Source organism: Helicoverpa armigera, chromosome 5 (genome assembly GCF_030705265.1).
Source record: "Helicoverpa armigera isolate CAAS_96S chromosome 5, ASM3070526v1, whole genome shotgun sequence".
NCBI classification, from domain to species: Eukaryota; Metazoa; Arthropoda; class Insecta; order Lepidoptera; family Noctuidae; genus Helicoverpa; species Helicoverpa armigera.
In genome coordinates this window covers 13303715-13317620 of record NC_087124.1, presented here as the reverse complement: position 1 = coordinate 13317620, position 13906 = coordinate 13303715, and the positions used below count along the sequence as shown (strand labels likewise).

Here is a 13906-nt window from a genome sequence, read left to right as displayed (position 1 = left end):
GAATATAAATCATAGATTTTGCCCCAACTCCAAAAGAAGTAAGTTTGATAGATTAAAGTATCATTTTCAATTCTAACTCTACAATAATCCAATTTAATTTGAAGACTAAATCTCCAACCTATTTGGAAACTTTGCTTTAAGAGACTTGTTTTCAACTGTAGCTATTTCCATTCATAATTATTTGTTTAAAACAAAACTTTTGCATATATTTCCGGCCTATGTACCTATACCTCGTATGTAGGAAACACGAAATATTTATAGCCCATGGGATTCGCTGAATAAAACTTTTATGCCCATCATCAGACCATTGAACCCGGCCGATGCCATTAAAATTAAACCACGCAATTCTTTTACATGGGAACAGAGTGTAAACTGTATTTTTGGAAACTATGATCATTGCAGAAAACTCGATTATAATGACAAACTTATTTATTTATTATTAACACATCATTACAGGAATTTCCCAATTCGGTAGTGTGTAACTATAGGTTTGATATTGCCTTTCATCATCATCATCATCCTAGCGTTGTCCCGGTTGCCCTTCCGGGCCCGGGGTCCGCGAGGTTTGATATTGCCTTTCTCTGGATTATTAACTAAAGCATCTAATCTTATATAGCATAGACCACAAATATATTATTGAATAGGTGTCAAAAATGTAATTAATAAAGGAAAGGCTAAAGTTATCAGCAGAATTAAAACAAACTAGACTCCGACATACTTAGAAAACGATCCTAACACCCAAAAAGTTGAAGCAAAAATAGTTCTAAACGAAAGACCAATAACCTATTCCACGTGCCGCTTCAAAAATCTCTGTTACCACTTGATAGAATATCCATTATGGAATTAAATCGTAAATATAGCAATAAGGGTTATGATAGCATTCAAATATTCAACAGTACGGTCCAATCTATTTGTAGGAGGCTATTGAAGAGTTACTTGATTATATTTTTGACTTGGAGTTGGTTAAGTATGGTTTTGAGTAAGGATATAAGGAATGGCACACTGTTTTTGAAATTCATTAAACTTAGGTTTATAAAATCTTATATTAAAAAGTAACAAAGCTACGTAATCGCGGTGACGTCCATTTGAAATCATACTTTCACTCTCTGCGTCGCGTGCGCACGTCTATGCGGAAGCGAGCAGCGCAAGCGCATTGATTTATCGCTATCTTGTGAATGCTACTGAAAATGTTCGGATTGCATTCGTTATTTATTGCTAATGCACCATTCCCTTGTCCTTTCGATCGAGGCTTGATATTAATTTGAAATTAACTGAACAGACAATTCTGGTTAGAAAGCGTTTTGAAATATTGCGCGTAGATGTATTAAGAATGAAGTAAACAGTGATCAGTGAGTGTTGGTCTTTAAAATATTGTTACTTATTTGAAACCTAAAAATACAAATAAAATCAAGTGCAACAAGAAAGTACAATCTTCTGGAAATATGGGGTATAACGTGGCTTTCAGCTTAAAAGAAAAGCGAAAATATCTTTCAATCCAAAATACCAGTACACACGAACATTCGTGTGGCAAAGACCTCCCATTTCGCAATAGATGAGCTAACTAAATTAAAAAATAAAAGTTATTGTTAACAAGAGAAAGCAATTTCACCATTATAAATGTACATGTGATTCCATCGTTTGCTTGCAACCATTACTCGAAAGTATAAATTAGATTTTGCAAACGAATTTAAATCTTAATGCGTTTAACGTAAGAGCTCTTATAGCGTGAGATCGGGTCCCAGTTGCAATTGTACCGAATCTTAATGATGGCTCGGTTAGGATAACACGCGAAGTCGAATGACTGATTTCGAAGTTTTTAACTGATGCAAAACATTACTCTCTTGTAAGAAACTCATGATTATTTAATGACCAGATAAGAGCTGGCTGTAAATCCATTGATTAATGACTTAAGGTTGTTAACACGTTTAGAAATCTTGAAGCTTTCATAGAGGAACATTTGTCGTAAACAGAAACACAAACGTAATTAGGATACCTGAAAGCTAGTATAGAGAAAAACAATTAAATAACGTCCATATCTAAATTAAGCCATGTTTGCGAAAATTCCTAGAAATCCTCAATTAATATGAAGAAGCAGGAAGCGGTGCGAAATGAGCGCTCAAAGTTATAGCTAAACTGATTTTACGGCCTCAAACCACAAACCATACGCCGGTGCTGCGTTGCCATGCAAACAAACATGTTACATTCCCACCCATTGGCTCTGGGAATCTGGTCTATAATCAGAATGGTCCAAACCTTATGAAAAAGACAGGGGTTAACAAAATAGTCGAAACTAAATGATTCATGAAAGATATATTACAAATATTATAATAGTAAATATTCCAAAAATACATTACAATGAGAAAAATGTGGAATAGAAAGAATATAGTAAAGCTAACATAAAAATGCAGAAAAAGCAGGCAGCAGATACATTTGAAATAACTTGTGTTGCTGTCTCCTTTACTTAAGGACAGATGACAATCACAGTATTTTGTTTGCAAATCTAGTTTTGAAAGGTAAAACTAAAGCTGTCATAAGAAATAGCCTTACGATATGAACAGAAATGTTTATGATGTTGATTGCAACTTTGTTTATAGATGCCGAACATATTATGGAGTTGTGGGCCAGGTTTCGAGCTTTAGAAACTTTTAAACAAAAAGCAAAAAATATTTCTTAATTTCCTACATATCCCATGGATACTAAGAGCAAAAAAAATTAACATACTGATGACTCTAATGTAGAGGGTAGATGGATTTCCTATGGGTGAAGCATTTTAGTGTCTTTACTAGAGAGATGTATTGCAAGCAGCTTCCTTCTCAGTTTCTATCAAATCTTGACGAATACTAAATTATCAATCAATCTTCTTACTAAACATCTAAAGCGCTTGAGCCGCTTCGCCGTGAAAGCAACACATTCTTATCATATTTTATTACTAGCAAGGATTTTACTTGACATTGCATTACCAACGATATTCATCCTTACTTTCATATCATGATGACCGATTCCGTCCTCTCTTCAAGGCAAATTAACTGGGCCAGTTTACACCACAATTTTTGTATATTCCCAAATATAAAGATGGGGTGTAAACTCTGCTTAGTTTTTATGTAGTTTAATTCTTAGCAACCTAAGCCTTAATATTATAGAAGCCAACTTAAGTTCACATCCCTTTGCGCTAAAAGGGCTAAAATGATTTCGCTAGAATTTAAAATGGAGATACACGGGTCCAAATGGTCTTACATCTACTGTAGGGAGGGGTAGTTGGTTCAAGACAATTTTGGTCTTATTTCGTAAAATCGTAAGAACCCAGTACAAGATGATTCGCAATTTACCCAGTTAGCTGAATGCTCTTGAAACAATCAGCCCACGTGAGCAGATGAGCAGTGCTCAGATAAACGCAAGGCCGCTGATAACTTATCGATACTAGGGCGCCATGTTCCGTGATTTTATAATAGCTATAATAGTTACTATTGTTTGTTGTTGTAATACTTGTTATGTTATTCAGGAAGTGTTGAAGCACGCCTTGATCTTCAGAAAAGAGGCGACTTACTTTATGACCTCCATGTATCTATGGTATTTTATGAACATATTTCGGGCTCTATGGATCATGTGTCAAAGGAACAGCAATATAGTGGTTTTTCCAACCCTGAAGGACTGTATTGGTGTTTATAAAGCCATAACAATGATTCTCATGCGCAACATTTAAATAAACGTTCCGTTTCCCCGTAGCTTCGTCAGTTAGTTTTGGAGGTTACATTACTCATCGCCAAGAAAATGCTGCGTACTTAGGAGTTATTTATTGTGCAATATATCAAAATTTTCAAGCGAGCTGCAGTGTTATTTGCAAGATTGTTCTTGTCGTGAAAAATGACAGCCAAGATGTATTTATTTGCATTATGTGTCTTTTTCAATGCATTTTTCAAGGAATTTTGACAAATGACGTCACCTAAAAACTGTTTATCAGGACACAGCCTACTTAGAAATTAAAAAAGTAAAGCTCCAAAATATTGTAAACTACTGATGTGACCAGAATTTTCCTACTAAAACAGTAGACATGCATATCCCGTGACAATGCACACAAATAGATCTGCTGAAAAAAAAATAAAGAGGCGATGTTTTCGACAGAAACATTTTTATAACTGCGCAATACTTAGCTTAGATAATGCCTGTACACAAGGTCGCTACGTGTGTTGGCAGGTACAGTCACTGGCCACAGCTTTTCGGCACATTAAGAGTAATTGTACCCCTGGCCTTATGTCAAGACCCTCTTAGAACTATTGCCCCATCGTAAAAACAAAAGACAGAAGCTGGGACACGCAATTTCTTTGGAACGTGATCTGTCTTAAATGATATCGAACCTGCAATTTCGTTTTCACAGCATTCTCGATCCAGTTAGACGAGATGACGAGATACACAGATTTATACTCATAAAGTATGAAGTTATGGATGTCGTTATATTGATGGTGAGATCAGGTATTACAGGGAAACGTAAATTATAACCGAAACTGCGTAATAACTCCAATACGTAACAGTTTCGTGAGACGCCTACGTCGCCCGATTCGCAGATCTGTCTAAATATTTACTTGTGATTTCAATTGCTCTTACAATTATGTTAAAAGCTTTGAAACAGATAACTTATTTACTTTTTAAATGAGGAAACAATGAGTTGGAAATGTTAAAGTTACCTATATTTCTTAAGGAAATTCCTCATGGTTATAATTGAGTATGAATTGTTAATATATTACATTATGTCATAGGGAAATTTTGTTATCCTTGAAAGCTAGAATAAATAAATTTATACCTACCACTGAAAACCCCTAAAAGAAAATCTCATCTAATCAAAAGAAAAACATTGAAAAGCAGCCCAGAATATAGAATTGTTTTGATTACAATTTGTAAATAACATGTTATGAATAACTTGACTATAATAATACCTAATATAGTAATACATATGGAAATATCCAAAGCGGCGAAAGTTCTGATAGAAAACAAATCAATTTGGACGATTTCACGCAAAACTCACCAAAACAGTTAAAAGAATAAAACCTGCAGTTATTTTTGTGTTAATCTTCCTTTTCCCAAATCTATTTGACTGTCCTTATATTATACAAAAAGTCAAATATTCAAATATGGAAGACTATGTTTACAGCATTGGTTTCAGATCTTAAATCCATTTGACCACGTTGGATCCACACGACCAAACGTGGTCAAATTATGTCATTTACGTGCCCATTCAATTCAGGGCCATGCTTTTGTGATCACTGTCCATTAACCGAAACATTATATAAAGTATTTCCAATACAAAATACATTAAAAAGAAAAATATTTACGATGCAAATCTATTTGCGACAAAAAATCGGAGCAATGAAAGTAAGCGTGCTCGGTTCTGAGCTAGAACATTATTTTTACTTTCAATTTACAAATATTTTTCGATACTGAATTGAAGGTTCGCAAATCAAAGTAATTTACTGTTTATTTGTAACAAAAGCTCAGGCTTTATCGCTGAAAAGTATTTGCGGTTTTTTTTTCAAGATTTTTTTTAGTAAATAACGCTTGTTATCTTAAGTGTTTGTGTACATTGTTGCAAGTATTGTGAGTAACATTAAAAGGCCGCCTTTTCAGCCTTTTCATGTAGAGTTTGTAAGTACCTAAGTGTTGTGAACTTTGTTGCCGTATCAGTTCAATTTTGTTTGTTTAAGTGTTTATGCTGTTTAAATACAATTTTACATGTAATTTGTTCCAAAACCGAAGAACAAGAAGCAAGAAATATTACTTACCAAGTCCAAATCGCAATCCAAAGGTTCACTGATCCTTCCACATGCACACAATAATAAAAAATCAAAATATTATAATAAAATCAGTTTCATCCAAAAGGAAATCTTGTAGAATTCCTCAAAAACACTGGCAACACTCCTGTCACTGTCAGATAATTTTCAAATTGAGAGCACACACAATTTCAAAATACAGTTCCACGCCGAAGGTTGCGTTCGTAACGTGTTGAGGATAAGAGTCGAGCGTGCACGTACGTCCGCTCGGTGCGGCGGCCCACGAGTCACTGAACTGCCGCACAACCGCGCCCCCGTCAACCGATGGATGCTCGCGTATATTTTTATGACTGCTCCAACTAGTGTTATCATTGTCAAACCCTGAAATGGTTGTGGATTTAAGAAATTGGGTCAAGCGGTTAGCGCTGCGGAACGAAAGCGCGGAGCTCGTTCAATCAATTGCTTTTGGCTCCTCTTTTTCATCGAATCGCCTGTCAGGAACAGAAAGGACTCATTACATAATGGGCCCATTATTAATAGTTTTCTGAAGTAGGTTTTTGTTCAGGCCACTTTATGCTCCCAATGGCCTTCATCTTAAGTTCTCCTTCACTTTTAAGCACAATTTCAGCGTATGGAAAGTTATGAAAAATTAAAATGGAAATTAATGATTTGCGGGCGAAAGGTTATAAATTGTTTCATTAAGGTTTTGATTAACTATCCACCTACAGGTGGTACAAAAAAAAAAGTTACAGCTTTTCCTTGAATGTAACCTGAAGCCTGAAGTCTCTACTTTTATTCCTCTACTTTGTACCTGAAAAAATGCATATGCACCATATTTCTGTACATCTATTCCTAGGCAAACTAAAATGCTGTCTCAAGCAATAATAAATTAAGATGTCCTTTCCAAAACGATCGCACTGACACCAATTACTCCAGCAGGATCCGCTTGATGGAAATTTAGACAGATCACGGACAATCACGATGGCAAAAACTGTTACATACCTACATAAAAATATGTTTTACATGAAATTTCCAAAGTACCTACACTTATACACAAAAAAAAACTAGCAATGCCTTTCCTAAAATTGTCAAATTGCCTGCAATCGTCTACGTATAAAGATTTATCTGACGTTACATATCGTTTCATAGCCTTCACTTTATTTGTGAGTGCACTTTCGAATACAGCATATTGTAAATCGCGATACTTATTTACGCAGATTTATGAAACGTAATAAATAACACCAATTAATGTCAGCAACTGGTCAGTCGATCGCAAAAACTGACGAGAAAATGGAAATCCCCGAAGTGGTTGTCATTTGTGCATTCATTGTGACAATCAGCATAAATATTCTTTTTAAATTAACATCTTGAAGTTGTAAAAGGATCAATGAAAAAGTGTGTAAAAAGCTTATCCACATAGCCCTGTAAAAGAAAATACATATCCTAAAATGAAATAACCAAACTAATTCGAATAAACACAAACTAATCTCAAACCAATTAAAATGAACACCACCCGATTCGTAGCGAGGACACCCGAGCGGCGCCGAAGAGCATCGACAATCAACGAAGTTGGCCGAACGCTTCCGAAGCCGGCCGAACGTTCGCGGCCGCCAGCGAGGTCGCAGCGCGGGAAGCGCGTCATTTCAAGGTGAATTCTTTTCCCGCCAAACTGCGTCACTCTGACTTTGTATTGTAGTGATACTATTAATTAAAAAAACAACAATATGCTGCCTTAAACAATTTGTTAAGTGCTGGTCTTGGAATTACAAGATATGGATTAATTTGAAGCGTTTGAGCGAACAAGATGTTCTCAATTAAAGTAACGTCGTAACGCAGATACGCCAACGAAACATAATGCTCATGCTCTGTTCTACTGAAACATTAAATTACAGTCAATATCGTTCCAAATAAAAAAAAAACTTTCAGCAACCTTTTCACGACCACAAACTTCAAGTTTAGCAAAATCCACTTCATCCGTCGGAGGCCGGTAGTGAACGATTATAGTGACCTTTGCACCCGCCCCTTCAGAGCGGCGGGTATCGAGGCCAGCGCGTAACACCGAACAAGGCCTATCGATCCCGTTTCATTCACCCTCGCTCTCAATGAGGTTATATTTAGTGGTTCCAACGTCAGCGACATCGATATAAAGCCTTTTCAGTGATCGATTGCTTTTCCAATTGATTTGTTTATGGTTTCCACGAAAAGAGAACTTATTGAGTTGTAAGCCTCTTTCGTTTCAAAATTAATTTCCTTGTGGATACGATAGTAAATACTTTTGATGTAGGTAGTTACATTTATTTTCGCCCACTCCTGAAATCTTTCGTTGAGTTATTGAGTTACTAGATATACGGGTACTAAATGTACGGATGCTAACTTAACATTAGATAATTCAGTGAAGATACCAATTGCTTATTGAATAGACAGATATTTAAGACCATGATTATGCCTCTCTAATTTTTAAATAATTTAAAATTAAACGAAAGGGCACAACCAATCCAGCACATTATAAATCAAAGTCCGATATTAGCATGTCTGCGTGACCGTAGATAGTCATCGAATTCTCAGCTATCTGCAACTCCATCTGTGGCCATCATCATCTCAACCCTGACAGCCGATTTGGAGGTTATCTTCAAGTGGCCACGCCAATAACACTCCTTGATTTTAACAAATGTCAAGTTCAATCGTAAAACAGTTTTTGCAGATTTTAATTTTAAATGTAAATCTTAATAACCAGGAAGGAAGAATTGAATACAATCTGTTTAATTAGAATCGAGAATTATCTGCCATCTTTTTGTTACAGGCGTTTGAATAGTTTGAACGGAGTTAAAATGCGTTATAAAACACAGAGAATCTAGCATAAACGTGCATTAACAGAAAGCTCTGAAATTCAACTTTCGTTGCAATAAACATTTTTACAATCCCACTTCCATTGTGCAGACAAGGAAAACACAAACACATTTTAAGTCGATGAAAAACTGCACTAAAAATACAGTCACATTTACATTTTTAAACAAGCATGTCGGACCAACAATAGTTTAACCGTATTACTGAAAATCATTGCTTAGAGGTCAGTTGCGACGGCCTAGGCATGTTTAGGCAAATGCATATCCAATTGAATTGACTCCATACATTTTAAGGCTATTTTTACAATAGTAGGTGTTTGCCAAACGTCAAGTTATGTGCGTGCAACTGCGAATTTAATTACGAAAGTTTATCGCACCGCGGGCCTTGGTAAAGGTCGCTCCACACTCACACGAGTGAGGCTCGTGTGAGGTCACCATTATGTGGTCGATGATCAAATATGAACGAATTTGACAGCTATTGGTAGTACCGCTGGCAGCTTGTTACGTGTGCTGAATGACAGGTAATTTTTTGGAATATATTATTTGAAATGTTTTTTTTTTATTTTCAGTTCTACATATCATAAAATAGCAGGTTCTTAGAGAACGAGAGCGAAGAGCTATTTAACAGCAGTCAGCATCAGGAAAAAGAAATAAAGGATTTGTCAATTAAACAATTGAAAAAGAAAATTGCCGAAGAAGAACAATTAACATTATTAAGTAAAAGCTCCAAAATCGAAATTAACATTACAAAAAGATCTAAACATAATTCTATGCATAGTTAACACAATAACACTGAAATAAATAACATTATTAAATGTATTTAATACAATGAGAAGTGTAAAGTATGTATTACAAAAATGCAACAGTGTTTAGCTGGTATAATGCGGAATTGCAATAAATATATTTATCGCAGTGCAGTTGTTGATATACTATGTGAGTCACACGCATTGCTTTATTTTTCCTATATCAGCTGAAAATGTGCATACAAGTGCATAGGCCTATGTAAATGACATAGGTAGCAATAATATATGCGCGTTTTTAGTTCATGTAGAAAAAATAACTCTGAAATATGAAAGATTGCAATTTATAACGATTCACCTGGTTTAGTTTTATTTTCTTTTGGTCTTGGTCTTGTTAGAACTAGCTTTGTAGATACATGATCATTCAGAGATTCTACTCGTATGTTTATATATGAAAACTATCGGTCTCGGCGATTCTATCGTCACAGATAGCTTCGCCACGAACAAATATGTCATTCGGGTTCAAATATGTTCAAGCCCATCCAGAAAAAAAAAATTGAAATAATACTCATAGGCAAGCAAGCATTCATACAAAATGTCACAAAAGTCGGTCTAGCCATTTAGGAGTTAGGTCACTAATACACATACATAGAGAAGAATAAATATCTTTTGGTTGATATCTAAAACAATAGTGCCGACAATTTTCCTTTGAAATATATTAGATTATTGTCACAGTGCTAATGGTTTTTGTGTACATTAACGAGTGGAAAGCCACTTTGTTGGCCTAGATCAGGCTTTATCTTACAGATACTGATTCATAGACTGGGCGATAACTTACAATAGTACTTATTTCACAATTTTCACTTTGTCTCTGCTATTTTGTAAAACTAATATCTCTATAAATTTTATGCTCAATTGGTTTAGTTTTCTAAAGTCGGAAACGTAGGTTATGTCACAATATCTTCAACTTAGAATATTACAAGTGCCAGAAAGTGGTCCTTAAAATCATGATGTTTCGAACTCTTCAGGAAAGCCTGAGATCAGAGCTAGAAGCGTCATCGTGGTACGTGATTAGATACTTACCTGGTTAGTGAGACATTAGTTTTAATGGTCTTTATGAAGGTACCTACAGCTTGAGTAGAACTTGCTGTAGAGGTCATCATCATCATCAGCCTATTTAATCGTCCCACAGCTGGACACAGGCCTCCTGTCTCACAGAGAAGGATTGAGCGTTAATCTCAAAGAGGAAGAGTTGCTGTAGATGTATAGCTCGATAAAATGATGAAAGATTTTGTATTTTTGTTAATTTTAAAATATCAATATACCACATATCATTTACTTTTGAACTCCCAAAACAATAAAGTACCACATTGACAGGTGACAATGCCCTTGTTTCGCCACTGCGCTGATATCAGCCATGCATCGCCACAGCCGCGGTGTCCTCGCGCCACGATATATTGATCACGAGTCCACGACTATCCACTGGTAAGCAGTTAGTTGAGATTAATCACTGTTATTATTGTACTTTGTTAAGGTTTTTTTTATGATTGCATGCTGGGTATTTAGTAGCAGATTTATTGCCGGTACCAGAAGAATAATTAGAATTGCGAAAATTCAAGTATTTCTACTACTTTGGTGAAAAGGAGAATTTCCAATTTTCCAGTACACACTGATAGAAAAACAGACATACATTTGTGACAGAATACCACTTTTATTATGTAGGAAATAAGTAATATTGTCACATCTTAGGGACTAATCCTACTACTACTAGCAATTTCACCTAAGTGCCGATGGAAATTCTTACTGCCTAGATCTTGACAAAAAGTCTTTTCTCTATCCCCAGACCAAATATCATCACAATTGGTTCATCAGTTTACCGTGAAAAGCGTAACAACCTTACTTTCGCATTTATTACACTCTTATATTAACTAGTGGTTTAATTAACAAATATTAATCACTAATATGACACATAGGTACGACACACGTATGCTCCGAACGTGTCAAGCGACTAGTTACGAAACGTCACAAGTACAACAAACGTGTAACTGATAGTTTACGAGCAGAGGAACGGCTCGTTGCTTAACCTTATGAAGTTCGTGGACGGGTTTAACTGTGTTTTAGTTATGTCTTTAAATGTTTTATACCTAAGTTAACAACTTAGGTATTGTAATTTTAGAGTGTTATATAAGCTTCAATAATTAAGGTATTGTTAAAAATATCTATAATAAGCCCATCAATGAGAGAAGTTTTGGTGTCTCCTTTTTGCTCCAAGTAAGCACGTAAACAATAATAAAAAGTGAAAATCATTATTGTTGCCACCATGTTGGGGATAACATCCTTTACACTAAGTTCCTGACAATCTTCGGGGTCTTAAATCTGCCACTTTGTGTGTTACCAATTGTATAGACACTGCAGGTATGTGTATTTATATAGAACTATTACCAATTAGAATCACTAAAATCATCCAAAAGAAAAAAAAACAAATGCTCTGTACCGTACTACTAGACGTTCTGACGATAGGGAAGTGGTCTAAGACAATAAGCTAGTCCGAGGGGTCCGAGTTTATTGTGATTCAAAATAGACCTCACGAAGTACTCGAAACACACTTGAGCGAATTTGTTTGAAGGACCCATTCTGATTTGTCATAAGTCGTGAGACCCACTCTGTTTAACCCGCCTTATCCCGTCTACCTGTAGGTAATTTGTAGTCTCATTTCTAAGGTGTTATATGTAGTATGCCCATAATTTTACAACTCTACATATGCCAAAACATGTACTTGTAATGTCATAGATTGGCCAATCTTACACAATCCTTTCTTGAGAAGAAATCATTGTCCCGATGATATGATGTATAATGCCATTAACAGACAAAACACAACTTTTTTATTAAAATTTTCTTCTTATGGTTACCTACGCCAAACAAATATGTGTATAAGTGCAAACAAAGTAATCTAGAGTGAGAGATAAATTGCAAAACACATGTAGCCAGTGTAAAGGCATACCGTAACCGCAGCGGCGCCCGCGCAGCCGGGGTGCGCGCGCGCAGATCTGCCGCATTTCTCCTTCTCACGGCTCCACATGCCTTACGTAATGGGTTCTATCTGAGGATTGGGTTATTTGTTGGTTAACCCTTTGGTTGTACTGTGGTGGTGTGGGAGTTTATCTTTTATGTGTTAACCTATTATTTGGTTAAAGGCTGTATATCTAGCCTTTGAGTTGAACAGTCGCATTTGGGCAGTCTCTTAGATAAATAAGAATGTGTTGCATGGCACAGTTGCCTAACTAAAAAATTTCAGTTCATTTATTGTTAAAGGAAAAACAACACAATTCCAAGAAACGAAACAAAAGTTAACCAACATCAACCAAGAAATAAACTTTGTACAAAAAAAAATAAAACCGAGCTGCATCCTATAGACACCGAATTCTAGACCGATGCACCTAACAGTTATTTTTCTTGGTTGGTTACTTAAGTATTTTTTTGTTCTTGTTCTGACACTCTTCTGTATGAGATGTATTTTCGAATTATGTTTTCCTATCATCTATTGTTTTTGTTGATAATTATGAAAGTTTTCGCTAAGCTCACAGGAGCATGCGCTCCGATAGAAAGTTCCAACCAGTTCCTGTGAGGAAAGCGCTCCTTAAGTACAACAGCTCATTTAGGAGAACAATGACAACACTAGGATTTACACTAAATACTGTCTGATTAATTTTTATGGCTTCTTATGAAGTAAAACACGTACATTTACTTTGACAAATTGACAGAAAACACCATGAGATCGTGTAGGATGTGCTTTGTGAAGAATTATCTGCATAGAAACGCAATACAATTAAGAGCTTAAAATGTATTTAAATAGTTAAAATATTATGTGTAATAGTTTAAATAGTTGATAGAAAATAGTAAGAAAAATAAGTATGTACGTAAAAGTAAATACAAGTAACTAACATACATGCTCGAGTCCGTTATTATCTGCGAACCTTTCCCACGACTGCTTTGAATTTATTTCAGTAAGAAACCTACTCAACATGTGGAGATTTCTGTTCTAAGGTTATCATAACTAATGTGAACTAAAGTTTAAACCTTAAACCTGGAAAGTAACCTGGTGAACTAACCATTCAAAGTTAGTCACGAGGGTATACTATTTAAAAATAATGCTGATTGCTAATGCTTACTGACTTCAGAATACTATTTATAACGGATGCTTATATGTCGAAGTAGACTAAATATAATTTCAATTCTATAGGTATATTCAATGGCGAGCTGTTTCCCGCGGTTTCAAAGCTCTCTCAAAAAATCTTACACTACCTTCAGTCTATCCCATCATGTTTTTTTATTCCGTGTACTTATTTGTGTTGTCCTAGAGAGAGCTAGACAAAGTCCTACTCCACCATTTCTGCCTTCTACATTTTCATTTCCCATCGTAGATCCATTTTTTTAAACCTCGTGTAAGAAAAAACTTTATTAGCTTACTATACACGATACCTATAACGTTTAATGAAGAAGCACGGAGCCATTGCAGCTTCCAAAGTATCGTCAAGGGAGCCATCGAATTATAAGATAGCATCCA

General features: G+C 35.6%; 2 protein-coding genes across 4 annotated transcripts in view; one reads left to right on the top strand and one right to left on the bottom strand.

Annotated features, from left to right (window-relative positions):
* Nucleotides 1-6071, bottom strand: part of LOC110374646 (ecdysone-induced protein 74EF) — a 188987-nt gene extending 182916 nt beyond the window's left edge. For all 3 annotated transcript variants that reach the window (XM_021332458.3, XM_021332461.3, XM_021332459.3), the window contains exon 1: nt 5772-6071. The gene's annotated coding sequence lies outside the window, so the exon portion shown is untranslated. The remainder of the gene's footprint in view (nt 1-5771) is intronic.
* LOC110374670 (ADP-ribosylation factor-like protein 16) overlaps nt 1-13906 on the top strand; it is a 44764-nt gene that overhangs the window by 16261 nt on the left and 14597 nt on the right. The window lies entirely within an intron of this gene.